Raw genomic sequence first — 23,098 nt, 5'->3', positions numbered from 1 at the left:
AATAAATATTTCTCTCATCTAAATCCTTTTCAGAATTTTCTGTGGAAAATGTGTAAAAGATTAAGAACAAAAGTTAAAATCCTGAGGAAAGGATTGAAAAGTATAATAAACAAGTATGGTTCTAGTATAGTTAAGAACATTGCTTTTTCCACCCGTTAAAAGATTAGTGCTATGACTCACCTAAGGGAAGTATAAGCTTTTCCATTTCAAAAGTAAGACACTGATCACAAAGAAGAAAGCCCCCTTCAGTCCTTGAGGATTGTAGTCAAGGAAGGATCTGAGTAGTTCTAATTAAAGATTAATGGTTCAAATTGACCATTGTCCTAAAATGTTAACCCAACATTTGGGGGGGGTTGGGCTTTTTTTTTTTTTTTTCCACACAGGCTGGAAGTTCATTGACTTAAAGACTCAACTCATCCCCAAATTGATCAGCATGTAAACTTTGACCTGTTTGATTTTTCTGATGTAGGCAAATTCATGACTCCTTAGGCATCCTGATCTCCCCATACCTCAGTTCTGGAGTCTCAGTATATCAGTATGAGATTCAGTGTAGACGAATGCTCTGCTTTAGCTTGACTATATCTCAGAACTCCTGAACTCAAGTGATCTAGCAGTCTCAGCCTTCTCCAGTAATAAGGATTATCAGTTTGGGTCACCATGCCTGGTCCAAAACAGAATTTTGGAATAATGTGACTTTTTCTTTATTTAAGATTCCTATAAATTTTACCTCAAATTGTCTTGATTCAGGGAGATGTCCAAGTATAGGAAGGAAGTGGGATGGGGGAAGGGAGAGGCTAGATTGGTTCAAAAGTTTCCCTCTTTGGATTTAAAATATTGTTAAATTAATTAAAAATTATTTCTGACAGACTTTTTCTAAAATTCAGATTACAGAATTAATATTCTTTCTTTAATAGGAATAAAAGACTATTTAAACAATAAAAAAGCCCTGGGCTAGGTTTTAATTCCCTATGAGAGAGGGAGGACACAGATTTAGGGGAGAAACAAGAGGACATAGAGATTATAATCATAAATGTCCATACATACTTGAGTATATACACACAATATGATTCTGAAATCTCTTACTTTCTCAAGTACAGGCTAGCAAATTTTTAGTAATCACATACTAATATGGTACAAACTTTATATCAAGCAATCAAACAGGATCCAAAAGGCAAGTAGCAAAGCATTTAATTGGAGCTGAATAGCTAAGTAAATACCAGAAAAATCCAGCAATAGAATTATTTTTAGATTCCCTCCACAAATGGGAGTAAAATTTCCCTGGCTCCAATGGAGGGAGGGAATACTTCTTAGACAATTTACTCTCCAAGGTGATTGCATCATGACCAGAACACTACTCACTGATTCATCTCTTGGTAAACTGTAGTAGCACCTGCTGTTTCTTGACTGCACCTCTCACATCTCTTCTGCATGATTCCACAGATCCCCTAGCCATTTCTGTTCCCTTACTAACTTTACTCTAACCCACTGTTTTGTATCCAAAGTAGCTAATGCACCCACATCTCATCTGAAGCAGTTCTGCAAGCCTGATACTGCTACTGCTGCTAATGCCATCTGCTAAAGCTAAAGCTATCACCTACTTCCAAAAAGGGTCACTATTCAACTGGGAAAATGACCTGGACCAACCCCCCCCTTGGGGACTAATCAACATATTTGCAGTCCTTTGATAATAAGATCTCATTACATCAAGCTGAAGTACAAAGTGATTATTCAGGTAGCTATTCAGACTTTTTCTTAATTCACTGGTTTTTCATCAGAAAGATTGTACCACCACCACCACCCAGCCTTCATTCTCAGCTCTTCACTCCCAGTACAGTTATTATTTTTCAGCTCCCATAATTCTCTTCATATTAATGTTCAACTCATGCAAATTGTCTTGAAGTTTCCAGAGCCACAGGGAGGCACCTAGCAACCCTGGAGTGGGGCATAGCTGAAGAACTTTGCCCTCCACTCCTGCTGCCACTGAAAATGTCTCTATCTATCCCATATATATATATATATCATACCTTTTACTGATATGGAACTTTGTCCTCCTTTCTAGCTATTGAACCATTAGGCTATAAGATTCCTGAGGGCTTATGCTGGTTTTCATCTATCACAGGCCATTGTATATATCAGATACTTCACAGGAGTTTGGTAGATGCTAAATAAATAGGGCATACAGAGAAACATCCATATACATGAGATTAGACTGGTATGCTACAAACTACAGTGGAGAACTTTTAAATACACTATATCCTGAGACAGAGAGGGACAAATACTGACCCAGAGCACATGTGTAGAAAGAAAATATTTTCAATCAGAGTGCACAGAATCATCTCTCTCCATAGGCTTGGGAGAAGAGGGGTTAGCTACAGTTATGATTAATGCAATTCATAGTGTGATCAACCTCAGCACAAGCTTCTGTGTTGTAATATACTCATCTAAGACCATTAGGAGCAGTAAAGAAATATGTGGAAGTGCCTCGTAAGCCTAAAAATGTACATAATGCTTCACTTCCCAAGATAATGGCTTGAAAACCAGATTTTCAATTGACCAAAGGGGCAGATCATGCAATTTACCATTATATTTCATTTATCTAGATGTCACTTCTCAAAAAAAATCACTTATTTGTAACATAGTTAAGAACCAGAAAGCATTAAAGGTTGTTGATCAAACTAATAAAGATGCCACAAAGTTCATACAGCAAGGTTTATTCATTTTATTTCTTAGCAGAATCCCTCAGGCCCTAACTTAGAGACTATTTATTCTTAATTTAGAAACAGTCATAACAATATTTATCTGGTTTCCTAGCCAACAACAGATTAAAAGAAGCAAATTATATTAGCAAGGAGGGGAGTTTCCTACACACAGATATAAAGACAATAAGAAATGACAAGAAGACAGACCAGCTATTTAGAATTGTGATACATGTGCAAAAATGTTTATGGCAGCCCTTTTTGTAGTAGCAAGAAACTGGAAATTTGAGGGATGCCCATTAGTTGGAGAATGACTGAATAAGTTATGGTATATGAATGTTATGGAATATTATTGTTCTCTAAGAAATGATCAGCAAGATGATTTCAGAGACTTACATGAACTGATGCTAAGTGAAATGAGCAGAATCATGAGATCACTGTATGTGGCAACAGAAGATGATATGATGATCAATTCTGATGGGCATGGCTCTTTTCAACAATGAGATGAGTCTGGCCAGTTCTATAATCTTGTGATGAAGAGAGCAATCTACACCCAAAGAGAAGACTGTGGGAATTGAATGTGGATTACAACATAACATTTCCACTCTTTTTATTGCTGTTTGCTTGCATTTTATTTTTTCTTTTTTTTTCCTTTTTGATTTGATTTTTCTTGTGTAGCAAGATAAATGTATAAATATATACAAATATATTGGAGTTAACATATATTTTACCATGTTTAACATATACTGGATTACTTAGCATCTAGGAGATAGGGTGGGGGGAAGAAGAGAAAATTGGAACACAAGATTTTGCAAGGGTTAATGTTGAAAAATTATCCACGCATGTGTTTTGAAAATAAAAAGCTTTAATAAAAAAAATGTGATAGCTCTGTGGCCATTAACTATGGGGAATATAGTTCTGTGTATCACAACTGGGGAGCGTTATTGTATCGCACTCTCACAGTAAAATAACTACTGATACCAAGCTATTAAGAAAATGTTAAATTGTACTAAGGAAAGGGATAGAAAAGATCACAAGAAATAAAATGGATTTTTTAATTACATAAAAATTAAAAAGTTCTGCACAGACAAAATACAAGAGTAAATCTTTAGTCATTTCAATCAATGTATGTATACACATACACACATACATATATATATATATATATATATATATATACACACACACATATGTATATATCCAGGTACATAATAAATATTAGTAGAACTAGGTAAGGTAGCAAGGCACCAAAAAGTTAAGGGCCTTGCCCAGGGTCACACATTTACTAGTTGCCAGAAGGAAGAATTAAACACACATCTTCCTAACTCTGAAACCAGTTCTCTATCCATTTTTTCATATATTTAATATAAATATATAAATAAAAATATATGCGTGAGAATACACAAGAGGCAGTATGATATAGTTGATAGAGAATTAATTTTGCAGTCAAGAAGATCTAAATTTAAACCTTTATTCCGACCTACCAGTCACAGGTCAGGTGGTGCTGGGTAAATCAGTCCATTTTTCAGTCTGCTTCCCCACAGTAACACTCTCAAATCATAAGTTTAAGAAAAGCTGCCAGTCTGCATTGGTAAGGGAGTTCCTTCATCAAGAATTCTCTATTACACCAGTGAAATTCCAAATCTAGCCCTCCCTCTTCTCTAAAAATGTTCATGTAGTTCCTTTATCATGTATTAACCTGAAAGGTTTGGCCATGTCATCAGTCCTGCTAAAATATATATTTTAGATCCTTATGGTCTTCAGAAGAAAACATGATCCTCAAGCTGACACTTTCCAAAATCCTTAATGCCATACACAATTTGTCTCCAACTACCTCTTTAGATTTATTCCATGTTACTATCCTTCAAATACAGAACATTTCTGCCAAATCAGAATACAAACTGTTTGCTGGATTCTGCATTCCATCCCCAGGCACCAAACCTTCAGAGAGTTAGTCTCCCATCATTGAAGTGCATTCCCATCTTTGTCTTTTCAAAACTTCAGCTTTCTTCAAAACTCAACTCAGCTATCACTTGCTAGAGAAATTCTTTCTAATCCCCTAGTTGTTAGTATTTTTACCATCTTCAAATTATGTTCTATTTCTTTTGTGTGTGTATTATATATATATATATGTATATATATATACATATATATAAAACATAATCCAGATTTTTGCATCTCTATAACACCTAAGGTGGAGGCACCCATATAGAAGATAGCATGGATCTGCTTCTGGGAAAGGATATCCTGTATTCCCATGCTAGATGAGCAGGAGCAGCTTTTTTCAACAGGCTATAAAGCCAGAACAGGCTATATCCTTAAAACAACCAGACTTTCTCATTCCCCCCCCACACACACACACAGTATTTAAGAGGTGAAGGTTCTGTTCAATTGAAATATAAGCACTATGTTTTGAGTTAGATGTGGGGAATGAGATACTTTCCTCCCTATCCCTTTTAGACTCTGTGTCCCTAAGAATAAGGTCTTTGGATTTTGGCCTGTGTTGTTTGTCCTTTCTCATTTCTATTTGCTTGTGGTGTTTTCAGACATGGGAAGTCAAGTCAAAATACTGGAATCAGAATTCCAGGTCAGATGTTGCTGCCAGCCCAGCACAGAAGTCCTAAGAAGGAAGTTAATGTCCATATTTTGATTCAGCAGTGTCACTAGTAGATCTGTATCCCAAAGATATCATAAAAGAGGGGAAAGGACCCACATGTGCAAAAATGTTTTTACCTCTTTTTATAGAGGCAAGGAACTAGAAATTGAATGGCTGTCTATCAATTGAGGAATGGCTGAATTAGTTGTGGTATATGCATTTGATGGAATAATTAATATTATTCCATAAGAAATGATGAACCTACTGATTTCAGGAAAGCCTGATAAGATTTAATTGAAGTGATGCTGAGTGATAAGAGTGGAACCAAGGGAACATTGTACACAGTAATGACAAGACCGTTTGATGATCAACTATAACGGACAGGGCTCTTCTTAATAATTACTTAATTTAAGGTAAATATTAAATAAATACTTAATTCAAGGTAATTCCAATAGACTTGGGATTGAAAAAGCCATCTACATCCAGAGAGAGAACTATGAAGAATGAATCCTAGCATTTTTGTTTTCTTTCTCATGGTTTTTCCCCCATTTGGTCTGATGTTTTTTGTACAACATAACAAACATGAAAATTTGCTTAAAAGAATTGCAAATGTTTAACCTATATTTAAAAAGAACGAAATTGAGGTGGTGTGGAAAATGATGGGATATGGCTTAAAACTTAGTGGAACCATGCTATATAAGAATGAGTCAATCTAAGAACTTAATCCTCCTTTTCCTCTTCAGTGATAGATTTAGGTGATATAAAGTGTTAGGGACAGTATTTAAATATTTATTATGACCTCCTGGCAGTCCACAAAAAAGGCACTCCATCTCTCCACTCCAGCGTCTTTCACATCTAGAATGCTCTCCCTCTTCAACTTTGCCTATTGACTTCTCTAGTTTCCTTTAAGTAGCAACTCAAATCCTTTCTTTTGTTTATTTACTAATACATTGTCTCCCTAATTAGATTATAAGTTTCTAGAGGGCAAGGACTCTTTTACATCATTTTGTATTACCACTACTTAGAACAGTATCCAGCATGTAATAGGTGTTATTGATTAATCATTGTTATATTTTTGAAGTAAATATTCCTTTATAAAAGCTATTCTATTAAGTGGTTAAATCAAACTAGGATGCAAGAAATTTCTAAAATAAAAGAACACCATTTTGGGGGGCTTGAGTCAATGGCAGAGAGACTGACTACCCTCAGCCCCCTAAAGGGTTCTACAGAACCCTAGTGGAGAGACATCTGTCTTTAGGCAACGGAACCAGAGTAGGCAGTGTCACATGTACATGTTGTATCATGCAACAAAATATAACTTTCTTTGGAGCACAGACTTATCTCACCTTTGCCTTTGTAACCCCATTACTTAGGGTACTATACGAGTCACTTCATAAATAGTTGTTAGAAATAAAAAAATAAGGTAAAAAGTGCACAGCAGAGAAAAAAGAAAGCCTGTAAGGAAACAGAAAAGATGTACAGCTCTGAACACAATGTATAGTATGGAAATTTATTGTTTTATATATTGAATCCTTTCCTAATGTTGTGCTGTGCACATGGCAATTTTTTTTCTATTTTTTATTTAAGTTTTAAATAAAAAGAGAATTTAAAAAATAAAAATGAAATATTCCAAAGAGGGGAAAAATAAATGGTTGTTGTGTGATTTCATAGATAAATGACCATTTAAAAACTTTGTAGCTGAAGAAGAAATAACCAGCTATCTGGCTAGAAATAATCTAGCACATTTGCTGGATATAAATTACTTGTATTTCTAGTTTACATGGATGTTACCAACTTAAAAATGTATCATGCCAATCTTATAATTTTATGATTTTCGTTGGGTGCTGAAGGATACAATTGTTTAACTGTGTAACAAATTAAGTTAGTTTCTGTTAGTCTTATCTTACAAAACTTTTGCCCATCAGAACCCAAAACACTTTTTAAAAACTTTAAAGAATTTTACAAGTGTTCCAACTTTTTTGTGAGTACTATAGTATTAAATTACAACTTTTAGTCAATGAGTCATTTTTAAAAATGTTCCCAGTGTATCTTTTAGACAGCAGATAAGCTCTATTAGTCTAAATATCAGATGATACACACGAAGAACAGTTTAGCTCAAACGTGGGAAAAGAATATTTCTTTTTATTTTTAAATGAATCTTTAAAAATGTTTTTGTAGTTAACTATCTAGCTATTTCATTCTTCCACATATAAAGGATGACAAGTTGGTTTAAATAAATGTAAAACAACCAAGGAGTCCTTATGGTCAGTACAGTAGGGAGAATGTGGCACTTCAGGACACAGTTGGCGCCTTTTAAAGCTTATATATAACAACAACAACATTTACACAGTGATTTAAGATGTGCAAAGCATTTAAATATTTTCGTTTTTATCATCACAACAATAAGTAGATGCTATTATTATCTCCATTGTATACAGGAGGAAGACAGACATTAAATCACTTGTCCAGGGTCACAAAGAGGCTGTGGAAGACAGATGAATCAAATGTAGGCTTACTGAAACAGTACTTCCAGTAGGATGTTTAAGGAATCCAGTCATTCAATCAACTATCCTTTAAGTATATTCTATATGCCAGGCACTGTGCTAATCTCTGGAGATACAAAGAAAAGCAAAAAAACAGTCTCTATTCTCAAGGGGTTCACAGTCTAATGGAGGAGTTGTTCAGTTGTATTAGCTGTAGCTGACTCTTTGTAACCCCACTTGGGGGTTTTCTTGGCAAAGATACCAATGTGGTTTGCCATTTCCTTTCCCGGCTCATTTTACAGCTGGAGAAACTGAGGCAAATAGCATTAAGTTTGCTTCAGGGTCACACAGATAATGTTTGCGATCACATTTGTACTCAGGAAGATGAGTCTTCATGTCCAGTGCTTTACCCGCTATACCACTTAGCTGCCTCTAAAATGGGGGATACAACTTGCAAACAACTATGTGCAAGCAAGATATAGACATTTAAATGTATATGAATAGAGATACTTTATAGAGAAAGGGCACTAGAATTAGGGGGGGGGGGTCAGAAAAGGTTTCTTAAAGAAGCCGAAATTTAAGTAGAAGAGTTCTGGTTATAATCCCACTTTGTTTGCTACTGGTAAATTCATATATGGAGTAAAGTGTCTAGTTAGAGATGTTCTATTTTAGGAAGGACAATGACAAGTTGAAACACATCCTGAAAAGATTAAGATCATTTCTAGGTCCTAGTCCTTACATAAGGTCTTTCCTGAAGTTCCCCAATTATAATAAGCACTCCTCCTCTTGAAATTCCCTTACATTTCCCAAGATAATTTTCAGATTTGAAACCATGTCACACAAGGATCAATTGAAGAAACTGAAGCATATAACCTAGAGAAGAGGTCTTAACTACATCATATTGTGAAAATGAAAAGATTTACTCTCCTTGACCCCAAGAGTAGAAATAGAATAGAAATAAATCACCAGGATACTGAATTTTTTCCATGTTAAGAAGAATTGTCTAATAATTAAGAGTTCTCCAAAAATAAAATGGGGGTACTTAGTAGGTAGCAAGTTCTCTAGCACTAGATATGTCCCCCAAGACACTGAATGACTATTTAGTGAAGATATTTTAGAAGATATCCTTATTTAAAGTTAGACTAGATAACTTCTAGTCTAAGGCCCAAAGAAAGGCAACACAATATGGTGAAAAAAGAGCACTGGAGTTACATGACCTAATTGATTTCTGGATCCAAAGCCTTTACAGGACATAAGATGGTGTAAGATAGTGAGCCTTACTCAATTTCTGGAAAACAGTTTTCTTTCATAAAATGGGAATAACATTGGCACCATTCACTTTAATAGAACTGTCTTGAAAAAAAAACACCACATTTTGAAATCACAAAATGCTAGAAATATCTGTTGTGATTATTGCATATTCAGAATTATAAGCTTCTTTGAGTCACAGTTGTAGTGTCCAGGCTAGCTTTCTGGAGGTCCTCTGGACTGGCGTGGTCTCAGTAGGATAGTCACCATGAGGAGGAATAAGAGTCTAAAGTCTTTATTGTCTCTTTCACAGTCTGTTCACTCTGACTGACTGACTCTGTCCCCATTTCTCTCAGCCCTTAAATACCCTATTACAATTACATCATTACAGCATACTGAATATATGCCAACTAGAATGATTATATCATTATATCAAATTAGACTGATCATATCATTATGTCATACTAGATATATGTGAACTAGAGAACCATTATCTCATCAATTCCACTGAGTTAACACCTTGTTGCAAGTATACTTCTCCAGAGTTCCGACCCTCTACAATACTAATGAGAGCTAGTAGAATTCCCTCAAGCTAGAGGCATTCCAGAAGGTATTGAAATTCATAATTAACATTTATGATGTTTGTGGCAGCCCTTTTCATAGTGGCTAGAAACTGGAAAATGAACGGATGTCCATCAATTGGAGAATGGTTGGGTAAATTATGGTATATGAATGTTATGGAATAGTATTATTCTGTAAGAAATGAGCAACAGGAGGAATACAGAGAGGCTTGGAGAGACTTACATCAACTGATGCTGAGTGAAACAAGCAGAACTAGGGGATCATTATACACTTCAACAATGATACTATATGAAGATTGTATTCTGATGGAAGTGGATATTTTCAACATAGAGAAGAGCTAATCCAATTCCAATTAATCAATGATGGGCAGAATCAGCTACACCCAGAGAAGGAACACTGGGAAATGAGTGTAAGCTGTGAGCATTGTTTTTTTGTTTTGTTTTGTTTTGTTTCTCTTCCCAGATTATTTTTACCTTCCGAATACAATAATTCCTTTGCAACAACAACAACAACAAAATTCGGTTCTGCACATATATATTGTACCTAGGATATACTATAAGATATTTAATATGTATGGGAATGCCTGCCATCTAGGAGTGGAGGTGGAGGGAAGGAGGGGAAAAACTCGGAACAGAAGGGAGTACAAGGGATAATGTTGTAAAAAAAAAATTACCTATGCATATGTACTGTCAAAGAAAATGTTATAATTATAAAAATTAATAAAAAAAATTAAAAATAAAATAAAATATATAATACAATAAAAAATTAACATTTATGAGGTGCTCACAAAGCATTCACTAAACTAAGGATTACAGACTGAAAGACATATAACATAGAGAAAACACATGCTAATGTGATCCATGTTAGCTGTCAAAGTAATCAAAGATAACTTCCCAAATCAAAGAAATTCTTTTAAAATTGCCCAAAAAGCATTACCTCTCCAATCCTCTTTCTCTATTCTCTCCTATTCTCATTTTAGTATTTGTTGATGCTTTTGGCTTATAATAATTAGTATAAGCTTTCATAGGACACTTCTTTCATTGAGTACAACTGTCTCAAAGGACATAGAAATGTTCATCTTAATTTTTCCATTTAACTTCAACTGATGTCACTCTGCATTATAAATAACAAATGATTTGTGACTTTTTATCTTTTACTGCTGTAGAAAGTCCATTATTCAAATAAGACTAATGGCCATTTCCCTAATGGTGTCAGAAAATAGTCATTCTTTCTTATGTTTAATTCTAGTATGGCACTATAAACTCTGCCCACATGACTTAAAATATCTCAGGGGTATTTCTTTCTTTTTTTTATTAATTTTTATAATTATAACATTTTTTGACAGTACATATGCATAGGTAATTTTTTTTAAATAACATTATCCCTTGTACTCCCTTCTGTTCCGAATTTTTCCCCTCCTTCCCTCCACCCCCTCTCAGGGGTATTTTTTAATAATGAAATTTTTCCTCTCAATACTTACCTCATTTTCTTACCTCATTTGACAATTTACTCAAAAGTTCTCAAACTACGGCCCGAGGGCCAGATGTGGCCCACTGAGGAGTTTATGCAGCCTGTCAGGTTATGGCAAATGGGCTGAGGGGCGGAGACAAAGTGTGAGCTTTTGTTTTTATTATAGTCCAGCCCTCCAATAGTCTGAGGGAAAGTGAACTGGCCCCCTATTTAAAAAGTTTGAGGATCACTGATCCATAATAACTTTTAAGACCCAAATTACTCCTTGCCTAAGGAACACTGGTCATCCACTCATAAAAGACACATCTGAACAACCAAATCAAACTATTTCCAACTTTTCTGATTCTTAAAAGTAAAGAATAAAGGCAAAATTGGGCAACTTTTAATTGATCTTGCAAAACTTCTCAGAGGAAATGTTAAATTCAAACAAAACTAGGTGATATCAGTTATTTTCTCAAGTACTCAGGATTCAAAGTTGAGTCACCTAGGCATTTCCCTGAATTGTGGGTGACCCATAGTCAGATAAATGTATTTGAAACTGTTTTTCAACTGGAGCACACCCTACCCCTCCCCATCCTATATTTATAGAACTGAACAAATTTCTGTGAAAGTCTTAAGTAATTGTGTGTTTTAATTTTATCACATCAAGCTACCTCAGAAAACATACTAGCTAGAAATAGCTGGTGAGGGTAAATCTAGAAAGACCAAGAAACAGAATTCTGAAAATATTACTGTACTGTGATTTTATCAACTCTATTCATGCCATTTGGCATCTAGTAACTCTTCTACCCCCACAATATTATAAATGATCCTTTGGTCCCAGTTATGATAAGCTCTATTCAGAAACAAAATACTACAGTAGATATTGATAACCCAAAGTCAGTCTGTAACAAAAGATTGAGTTCAAACAGGGTAATAAGGTCTATACATTTTCAGAAGGGAATATTGTACCTAACATAAGTGAAACCAAGAACATTAACTATAAATAGAATAAAATCAATAAAAGTGATAATAATGATAATTAAAAAGTAGAGTAGGCCTTCTGGAATCGTTAAAAACACATTCTTGATGCTAAAAATTAGATATCAAGGAAAATTTATTAAAGAATAATCTTAAGGAACTGTCTTAACATTTCTGGCCAGAAGTGGGCTCCCCTCCTCTTTTGGAAGAGGGAGTCCTGAGCACAGAAGTGAGAGAAGCTTTATGCTTATTAGTTTCCCACTGTCCCTATCTTCAGAGACAGGATTGGTCCATTCCCTTCTGAGTTACAATCTTTCTGATATGCCCACTATATGTTTCCCTCTAAACATATATAAACATTTTCCTACTCCCTCGTCATATATCCCATGTTCAAAAATGGTGGAAAATTCCTCCTATGTGTTGTTATTGTTTAGTATTCAATCAGCCTGTTAAGCAGGGGGCAATAGTGATTGTTTGCTCAAGGCTATTATTGATCATTTAATTGTTCTATGGAATCTAAGTTTTCCTTAACCACTCTTGTTATGAAAACCTCTTGGTCAGTGGTACCCCCTATCCTACACTACCTTGAAGCTTGCAATACTGTGTGGAAACCCAACTTTTCACTTTCTCACAGGATGATTAAATTTGCAACCTATCCTGCCATCTATGGCCAAGCTAAAAAGAAATCTTAACTATGGAAAGATACTCATCTGAACTGACCTCGACTGGGGAGACTAACTAAATTAGGGAAGATAAAATTGCAGCATTCCAGACAAGTTTCACTATGTTAACATCTTAATAGCAGGGTTTTTTTTTTTCCTAATGATAACTAGCTATTCCAAGATCCTGGGTGAAAATAAAATTAGGCAATCTGAGTTGTCTTCAGCAACTCAACTTGCCTTTCTGGGTCTCAAATTTCTCAATTATAAAGGACAGAGTTGAACTAAATGATTTCTAAAGTCTTTACCATCACTAAATCCTATGATTCAAAGAATGGAATTATTTTCCTCTTACTGTCTGCCCTCTCCTACTCCCCAAATAGACAATGTCTTCATGGAGCAAAATAAACCAAAGTTTATTCTTCAACTACGATCCTATCTTCTCCCTCTCTTTCTCAATTTGAACTGTATGCTTTGATTATTACTATTAGTAGTTAGTGTTTATCTGATTATTTAAGCAAACAAATTGCTAATAATAAATGCTAATCTCTGCTGTGGTGATCAGTTTTTAACATAAACTTTTTATTCTTAAGTTCTTTCCTCCCAACAATCCTTTCAGATAGGACTACTATAATAAGAATAAAGATAGCATCTATAGAGAATATTTCAAAAGCTTAAATAATAAAGAAAAACAAAATAAATTACATTAAATGATCATTAAAATAATTGTCCTTATTATGCACTAGTCTCTTGGATCTGCCTTTTGTCCCAACTGACTCAAAAAAGCAACTTGTTTGTATAAAAATAGTCTTACCTAAACACTAAATGCTTTGAAATTTTAAGACCAATTCTCAACAAAGATTTCCATCACAGTGAGAATTCTGTCATGTTGTCTCAGTGACAGAACAGAGGCCTTTCTGCCAGGTCCAGATATTTCTATAAATACCAAAAGGTTGTATATGAGATAAAATATAGCATATAGATAGAGGTAGAAGAGACTTCTGAAGTCATCTAGCTTAACTCTGTAATTTTTCTGATAAGGAAATTAAAGCTTAGGGGCACAGTGAAAAGAGTGCTGGGTCTGGAGTCAGGACACTGACTCCAGTCAGTTTTCAGACTTTTTGTTTGTTCTCAGACACTACACTAGCTGTGTGACTCTGAGCAAATCACATATCTTCTGTTTATATCAGTTTCCTCAACTGTAAAATTGGAATAATAATATCACCTACTTCTCAAGGTTTTTGTGAGGATCAAATGAGATATTTGTAAAAAGCACTTTGCATAGTGTACTTAGTACATGGCAGGTGCCACATAAATGTATTTATTCCCTTCCTTTTCCCAAATATGAACTGCATAAAACCTGAGCGTGGCTTAAAATTGGTTTTATTTTGGGCATGTATATGTGTGCATAGAAACATAAACATATATAACACATACATTTATCCAAGTATGTATATTAGCTTTTCAAGACATTTTATTTTGGAGATGTGGGTTACACTCAGACCAATGTGTTGCTTGCACTATTTATCTCATTAAAGAGTTATAGAAATTCAAATAATAATACAGAGTAAATTTATATTATTTATGTCATAGAAATATAAATAACACAATTAGTATTGTTGTGAAGTTAGTAAAGGCTTAGTACTACTAAGGATTCTATGTCAGACCTTAAAGATGGCAAAAATATTAAAAAGCAAGAATGAGTTAGGAATTATCTACTCTAATTTTCTCACAAAATGCATACGATCTATTTGGTAAATAGATTTTAACTCTTAAGGCACTGCATAATTAAATATCATAAGAACTTATAAATATAAGTAATTTAAAGGGCAGTGTTTTCAATGAACACATAATGCCGAGCAAAACCTTAGAAGACACCTGTCACATAGTATCTATTGCTATATTAACAATGTTATCACAGGGCAGAAGTAGAGAAACCCAAAACCAACAAATACCAGCCTGGTAACTTTATAGAAAAGACAAGCAGAAATAGAAACCATAGCCTCCTATGCACAAATGCCAAAAAGGGGGCGAGGAATGTCACAAAAATAATTAGTCAGCACTGCCTAAACATCTATTATGCAAAGAAGCTACAGAATATGGCTCTTGCCTTCTCTAGAGAGAAAAGATTAATTAATCCATATGAAACAACTAAAGAATTAAATAGACCCTAAATTAAAAGTATGGTTTTCTGCCTCCATATATTTTTAACGAACTCTACTTTATTCCCCTTCTTTTTTTTATTAATTTTTATAATTATAACATTTTGACAGTACATATGCATAGTTAATTTTTTTTTACAACATTATCCCTTGTACTCCCTTCTGTTCCGAGTTTTTCCCCTCCTTCCCTCCATCCCCTCCCCTAGATGGCAGGCATTCCCATATATATTAAATATCTTATAGTATATCCTAGGTACAATATGTTCTGCAGAACAGAATTTTGTTGTTGTTGTTGCAAAGGAAAGATTGTATTTGCAAGGTAAAAATAATCTGGAAGAAAAACAAAACAAAAAAAAAAAAAAAAAAAAAAAAAAAAACAATGCTCACAGTTTACACTTATTTCCCAGTGTTCCTTCTCTGGGTGTAGCTGATTCTGTCCATCATTGATCAATTGGAATTGGATTAACTCTTCTCTATGCTGAAGATATACACTTCCATCAGAATACATCCTCATACAGTATCATTGTTGAAGTGTATAATGATCCCCTAGTTCTGCTCTTTTCACTCAGCGTATTCCCCTTCTTAATTTGTTCCTATCGAAATCCTTTCTTTTAAGTCATTCTCCTCCAACATTGGAGAGACAAATTCAACCACAATGATATGACACATGCATATATGGAACTATGGATATATTTGCTCTCCCTACTCTGAATTAAGCACTCTGGATTGTTTATTTGGCACTCCCCAGGTTATATCTTATATATATATATATATATACTTTATATATATATATATATATATATATATATATATATATATATATGTATAGGTAAGAAAAAACATATATATACACACATACACACACACAGACACACATATATATATGTTTTTTCTCACCTACTACAGCTCTTTTGTGATGTGATGTGATGTCACTTATCATTTTCCCCTAAAAGTAGATTTGTGGAAAGCTTGGTAGAGGACCAAACTAAGCTAGATCAATTCAAGAGCATTTAAGAGATAAAACTAGAACAATAAACAGATGGGAAAACAATGCAAGAGACAAGCAAACGTATTTGAAATCACGTCATCAATATTCTAATATCTCAAGGTTGTTAAGTTGTTTGAGTTGTGTCCCATCATGACTCTTTGTGATTCCTTTTGGGTCTTGTTGGCAAGGATATTGAAGTGGTTTGCCTTTTTTCTCCAGTTCATGTTATAGATGAAGAAACTAAAACAAACAGGATTAAGTGACTGGACCAGGGTCACCCTCAGTAAGTGATTGAGACCAGATTTGAACTCAGGAAGATGAGTACTCCTAACTATAGGCCTGGCATTCTATTTACTGTATCATTCAGGTGCTCCTTAAGGTGTCTACTAAACATTCAATTTGAGATATTTGAAAGGCAGTGGGATATGGGAGATTATAAATCAGCAGAAAGATTAGGGCAGGATAGACAGATTTGAGAATTATCAGCACAGATATAATAATAAAATCCATTAAAGCTGATAAGATCACCAAGTGAAACAATATAGAGAGAAAAGAGAAGGCGGCCCAGAAAGAACCTATAAAAATAACTACAGTTAAAGAGCCTAATATGGAAGGAGTTCCAGCAAAGAAGACAGAGAATAAATGGTCAGATAGGTAAGAAAAGAACCAGACATTCTATCCATTGTACCACCTAGCTGCCTGTAGTTCAAGCTATGCTATGCTATATCAGAATGTAGAAGGAAAATGAAGTTGGGAAGGACTGAACAAAACCAACTAAAAGATAAGAAATAGATGCTAAAGGCATCACCATGTTGAAAACAACAAGTTATAAATTTTCAAGATATCTGAAAAAAGAAAGATACTAGATAATTAGAAGAAAAACATCACTTTCAATTTTATAATTTTTAAAAAGTGACCACGAGCATATATTAATCATGCTCTAAAAGCCAATTATCATCATAAGGGTTGGAGAAACTAAGAGAAAAGTAAATTGTTCCTGCCATCAGAAAACTTACATTCTACGCATATATATGTATATATATGTATATTATATATGTATATACACATATACATATAATATTCAAAACAAACACAAGGGCTTGGGAAGGCATTAGTATTTGTATTCAATAAACATTTATTAAGTACTTATTATGTACCAGGTGTTGGTCTAAATGCTGGAATACAAAAAGGGCAAATGACAATCCCTGATATCAAGGAACTCATAACCTAATAGGGGAGATGATGATGATGCTAACCACTACAATGACAATTGATATGCTGTGCTAAGTACTTAGCAAGTATTATCCTATATAATTCTCACAGCAGTCCTGGTAGGTAAATACTAATATGGCCCTCATTTCACAAATGATGAAACTGAAGCAAACAGATTAAGCAACTTGACCAGGATCATACAGCTATTAAATATCTGAGGCTGGATTTTATAACCAATCTTCCTGATACTAGACCCAGAATTCAATCCACTGTATGACCCAGCTGCCACAATAAACTAACAAATATGCACAATAACCAATGTACAAGATAAATAGGAACTAATTAAACGAAGGAAAATACTAGAATTATAATAGGGATTGGAAAAGGCTTCTTGTGGAAGATGGAATATTATTTCAGTTTTTAGGAAGCCAGAAAATGGAGATGAGGAAGGAAATAGCCAAATAAAGTGTCCAGAGCCAAAAGATGGATGGAGTATTTTGTTCATAGGATAGCAAGGAGGCCAGTTACTGGATCAAAGAGTACATAAAAGGGAACAAGGTATAACAAGCTTGGAAAGCAAAGAAGGAGCTTGGTTTTGAAGGTCCTTGAACACCTAACAGAGAATTTTGTAATTGATTCTGGAAGCAAAAGAGAGCCAAGGGCGTGGGTTGTAGTGGAAGCAAAAGGGAGCCAATTAAGAATACTGAATGGAGGCTGAAGAGTGGGTTGTAGTGATATAGTTGGACCATAGTTAAACATAGTTGGGGATTTTAGGAAAATCATTTTGATGGCTGAATAGAAGATGGGAAGGCAGACCACCAGCACGTTACTGCAAAAATTCAGATATGAGATGATGTGGGTCTGCACCAGGGTGGTGGCAATGTCAGAGAGGGAAAGGAGATCTGTTTGAAAAATTTTGCAAAGGTGAAATTTACAGGACTTGGCAACAAATTGAATATGGGGAGTGAGAGAGAGTGAAGAGACAAGAATAGCATCTAGTTATCTAGTTCAGTACTGCTCTTTATGGTAATGGCGAAATTAGGAGAGAGAGAGGGCTTTGGGGAAAGATGATGAGCTCAATTTTGGACATGTTAAGTTTAAGATGTCTTCTGGAAATTCAGTTCATGGTGTCTGAAAGATCTGGAAGTGAGAGACTGGAGGTCAGAATCTTTTAGATTCTCGAACTTATTAGCCTGGATATATATATATATATATATATATATATATATATATATATATATATATATATATATATATATAAATAATAACTTCTGACAACTTTGCTAATTTGTTTTGACTGTATTGTGATCTTTCCCATTTTTAAAAAAATTCATTTCGATCTCTTTTACTGATTGAACTAAATTTATCAAATTTAGTGTTTTTAAAAGGTTTTAGATTAGTCATTACAATTGTTTTTTTTTTTTTGATTTTCAAATATAGTGACTGTAATTAATATTGATTAACGAAATAGGAACTGGACTTGTGATTGCATTAGTATAGAGAACTCCCAAGGAAGCCACTTCCCCCTACCAATATAGGCCAAGATCATTTCATTTTTTATAAATTTATAAAAGGTGAAGAAATATTTGTTTAATACTATTTGCAAGTCATTTCAACACATTTAAATAAAAAATGTACAAAATTATTTAGTGTTAATACAGGAAATATATATGCTAAGAATTTACATAACTTTTAACAATTGACACATCATAATTATTGAAAAATTACCATGATAGATTAATTTTTTAAATCCCACTTAAGTGAGACACTGAATCCTAGAGTTCTGCAACACATATAGTCTTGGAGGTTGCTTAGAATACTGAGTGAGTTATGAGGGTCTTGCTCATATTGCTCAGGGTCATACGGCTATTATGTATCAAAAATAGGACTTGAGCCCAGATCTTCTTGGATTGAAAGTCAGCTCTCTTTCCACTAGGTTGCCTCTGTGATCCTGATTATATCTCTTATTTTTGTTTTTTATTGATTTGTTGCTTTGTTCCTTTTCCAAATGTTTTGCATGAATATTATCAAGTTAATTAATGTGCTTCCTTATTGACATATTCAGTACTATGAAATTTCCTCTAGGTTCTCTTAGCATATATCCCTTAGGTTCTGGTATTTATCATCAGCAGAGTTAATACCTTTGATATTATCTATTATTTTAACAATTTTGTTTCACTCACGATGGGCCTCTCTCTACTTTTACTCACTGCATTGATATTTGTTACTAGTTTTATTGCATTATTGTTAATCTCTTTGATCTTCTATATCCATTCTGAACTTACCCTATCTATATCAGTATAAAGGGTAAGTATAAAGGGTAAGCTTTTAGATATGCCTTTTATATATTCCACTATTATTTTAAAATCTATTTCTCTTTGCATGATTATGTGGCAAATACAACTAATAAAGGTAAACTGAGGTACACAGAGCTCTGAGCAAAATCCATTTAACAACAGTGTCATGTGTAACAAATGAGTCAGAATGACAACCTCTAAATAAAGCCAGCAACCCCAATTGAATTAAAGGACTCTATTGATACAACAAAGAAGGGATGGTCTTGGTAGGCACAGAGAAAAGTGATGGGTTGTAGGGTTGAAACATGAACATTACTATTTCCTATACAAAAAAAAATCACTGCCCTTGTCAATTAAGAAATGCCATTTGTTTAGGGGACCCATTTGCATCTTATAATCTTTGCTAAGGGATCAAAACTACTGCTTCCTCCTTGGAAGAAATAACAATTCCAAGTGTACAAGGACAAACTTTATCTTTTGGGAATGGTATACAAAAGTTAACTTGTGAGGCCTAAAAATAAGAAATAGATGTTCTGGAAATACTCCAGAGGCTACGAATATGAAAGATAATATTTTTCTTTTAATTACAACTTTAACTCAAAGGGAACTAAATTCCTGAGCTCAACTTAGGGACATGGAAAAGAAACTTTATGAATCAAAGCAGTATTAATTATATTTTCTTCAACTAAAAGAAATTCTTTCATAGTTTTCATTGGAGAATGATTAGAATGAGTGTGTGAGAAAGTGTGTGTATTCTTTACTTCCATTCCCTTCCTTTTTTTCTCTAATTTTTATGTCTTCAAAATATTCTTTAAAATCTTTCTTATTTAGTCAATATAATATTCTAATAATTCACACATTTCATTAACAGGTTTATCTTAACTTGTGGAGTATGAATTGTTTTGAATATATATATATATATATAGGTGTGTGTTTTTACTAGAGATTGATTTGGTTTTTTAAGGCTTTCTTGAAGTTGGATATGTTTCTGTAAACTTTTCTAAATCTGTTTGCTTCTTATGTAACTCTCCTCTACCTTTATAGAACATCTTGAACTTTCTTTGGTGTATGGTCAATGTAAATGCTGTATTATATTCTATTTTCTGGGATCCTCTCTTGTCTTTCTTGAAAGTCATCTGTGATACTAATCATTTTTCCTTCATAAGTAATTACTGTGCCTCCGGAAACTAGTCACATTTTTTTTAAATTAATAGAGTGTTAAGGTTTAATTAAGATTTGTCTAGGTATGTTCAATTTTTGATTTTTCTTTTCTGGTACCCTGTAGTTTTTTAATCCTAAATTTTAGTTGGTTGTTTTTGTGTTGCTTTTTGGTTGGTTTGTTTACTTGACAATTCTGGGAAAAAAATTTCACAATTTTCTAAAACATAATATTCTGATTCTTTTTTCTTTCTAAGTTCTTTGAGATAGCAATAATCATGAAACCGCTGTGTAGAAATTTCTTTCCCAGGCCTGTCTCTTTTAGTTTTGATAATTCAGGAATTTTGGGAACTTGTATTTTCAAATTACTCTGTATATGTATTTCCAGTATTATAAGTTATTGGTTGCTCCTGTATTTCCCATTTAAAGCTTTCTCTTGTTTTATTCATATTGTCATTTTCTTTATTTTTATTCTGTTCTTTTAAAAATATTTTAATTCCCACTTGATTTTGTTTTGCTTTAAGTTCTTTTAAATATGATTTTGTGATTCTCTTAAAATTTTAATTCTTGCTTAATTTCTTTGAATGCTACATTAATTTGAGGGCATTCCTCAGGGTATCTTAAATATTTTTTTAAAAAACATTTCCAGTATTTTTGAATACAGTTTCTCCAAAGTATTTATTTGAGTTATGTAATGGCTCTTTGCTTTGTGCCTATTACCTCTTAGAAGTCTAAGGTTATTACAGAGAAAGAATGGTGTAACTGAATAGAAAGCTAGACTTGGAGTTAGAAAAACCTGGGCTCATACTTTGTTTTCTTATTTATAGGGCTGTCTGACCCTGGAAAAAAATCACTTCATTCTTCAGTGTCCTAGACAATTGCAAAATGCCAACTTGAAATAGTAGAGAGTTTCTGCTTTGGAAGTGCCATATACCAATTAAATCAGTCCCACCTCAGCTCAAGTACCACCTTCTACATGAAGCATTTCCAAACATCTGTTGTGAATGACTTCTCATAATTACCTTGTATATATTTTGTGTTTGTATGTATGCATGCATGTGCATATATTAGTAAACTCACTAGAATAAAAGCCTATTTAGGATAGGGACTATTTCATTTTTCTCTTTTTTTCCTCAGTATTTAGCACAAGGTCTGGAACAAAATAAGTGCTTAATTAATGCTTGCTGATGTACTGATTTTTATTTACTTGTGTGCTTTTTTGATGACTGCTTCCCTTTGATATTTCTATTTTTCTGGCTTTCATTATTGTTTTAGTGCTATAACTTTGTTTTTCTAGAAAGTAGAGATTAGGAATCCTCATTCTGTTATGGGCCAGAACTCTGTACTTAAAACAAGGGTTCTTACAAGGTACAAACTCTGGAATTGATGAAAACAATGGTTATTTAGTTTAGCATGGTGATTAATATTTCTCTAGTTCAGTACATGTACTTAGTACTTAGTATAGTTCTACAAGATGGACACCGATGATAATGTGATTATAAGAGAACATATAAGCTGGGACAAATTCAGCCAGAGTCAGAGTCAGAGAAGACAAGAGGACTAACATGGGAGCTCAAGCTCTCAGAGCCAAGAAAAGCCAGATTCATTCCATCTTCATCACCCTCGTGGTGGCTGGCCTGATCTCCTGCACTTCCCCCACTGAGACCAAGGGCTGTAAGAGCCAGAGACAGACTCAGAAAGGCTCAGAGAGAGACTCAGAAGGACCAGACACAAACTTAGAAGAGACCCAGAGCCAGATTCATTCATCCCATCTCACACCACCTTGGTGGCAGGCTCTCCTTCTTAGCTTCTCCACTGAAACCAAGTCTCAAGAAGGCCTCTAAGAAGCTAGCCCAGTCCCCAAGCAAGGAAACTAGACTTATAAAAGAGATAACAAAGGATTTGGACTTTAACACCTAGTTGTTCTTGTGATGATTACTCTAGTGAAAGGAAGGCTGCTCCAAGACCTCCAGAAAACCAACAAAGAACATTACCTCATTCCATTAAATCATTTTTTATTCTGACATCTTGGCTCAATTTTCTTCTACCCAAATCATTCATTTAAATTTTAGTGTTTCTTAAGGTAAAGGCACTAGCATATGTGAGAGAAACAAAGAATATACATTCCCTGTCTTCAAAGATTTAATAGCCTCTCTGAAGAAACAAGATAGATAGATAGATAGATATAGATAGATAGATAGATAGATAGATAGATGTATATGTACATATACATATATATAATTGTATATGTTACATTTGTAATTATATATCTATTTTAAGGTATTCCATATAATTTTATATGTATAGATATACAGTTTTAAAAACTATTAATAATTAATATGTTGGAGAACACAAAGAAATACCATATTATCTCTAAATTTTTAATGATAACAAATAGCATGGAAGCTTAGAGAAGGGAAAAATTATTGTTGTTTTTGGTCATCTTAGAAGATATGACAGAAAGATAGACACAGAAGGGAGCTCATTCCAGATTACAAGAAAGGAATGGTGTTATCTAAGATGCAGACTTAGGAATGTGTAAAGAATGTTCAAGGAACAGTAGATAAACCAGTCTGGTGAGAACAGA

At 34.0% G+C, this 23,098-nt stretch overlaps 1 protein-coding gene across 8 annotated transcripts in view; it reads right to left on the bottom strand.

Annotated features, from left to right (window-relative positions):
* SMAD9 (SMAD family member 9) overlaps nt 1-23,098 on the bottom strand; it is a 104,583-nt gene that overhangs the window by 57,475 nt on the left and 24,010 nt on the right. The window lies entirely within an intron of this gene.

This window comes from Sminthopsis crassicaudata, chromosome 3 (genome assembly GCF_048593235.1).
Source record: "Sminthopsis crassicaudata isolate SCR6 chromosome 3, ASM4859323v1, whole genome shotgun sequence".
NCBI lineage: Eukaryota > Metazoa > Chordata > Mammalia > Dasyuromorphia > Dasyuridae > Sminthopsis > Sminthopsis crassicaudata.
Note: the sequence above shows the minus strand (reverse complement) of the source record. Positions and strands in the feature narration are given on the sequence as shown.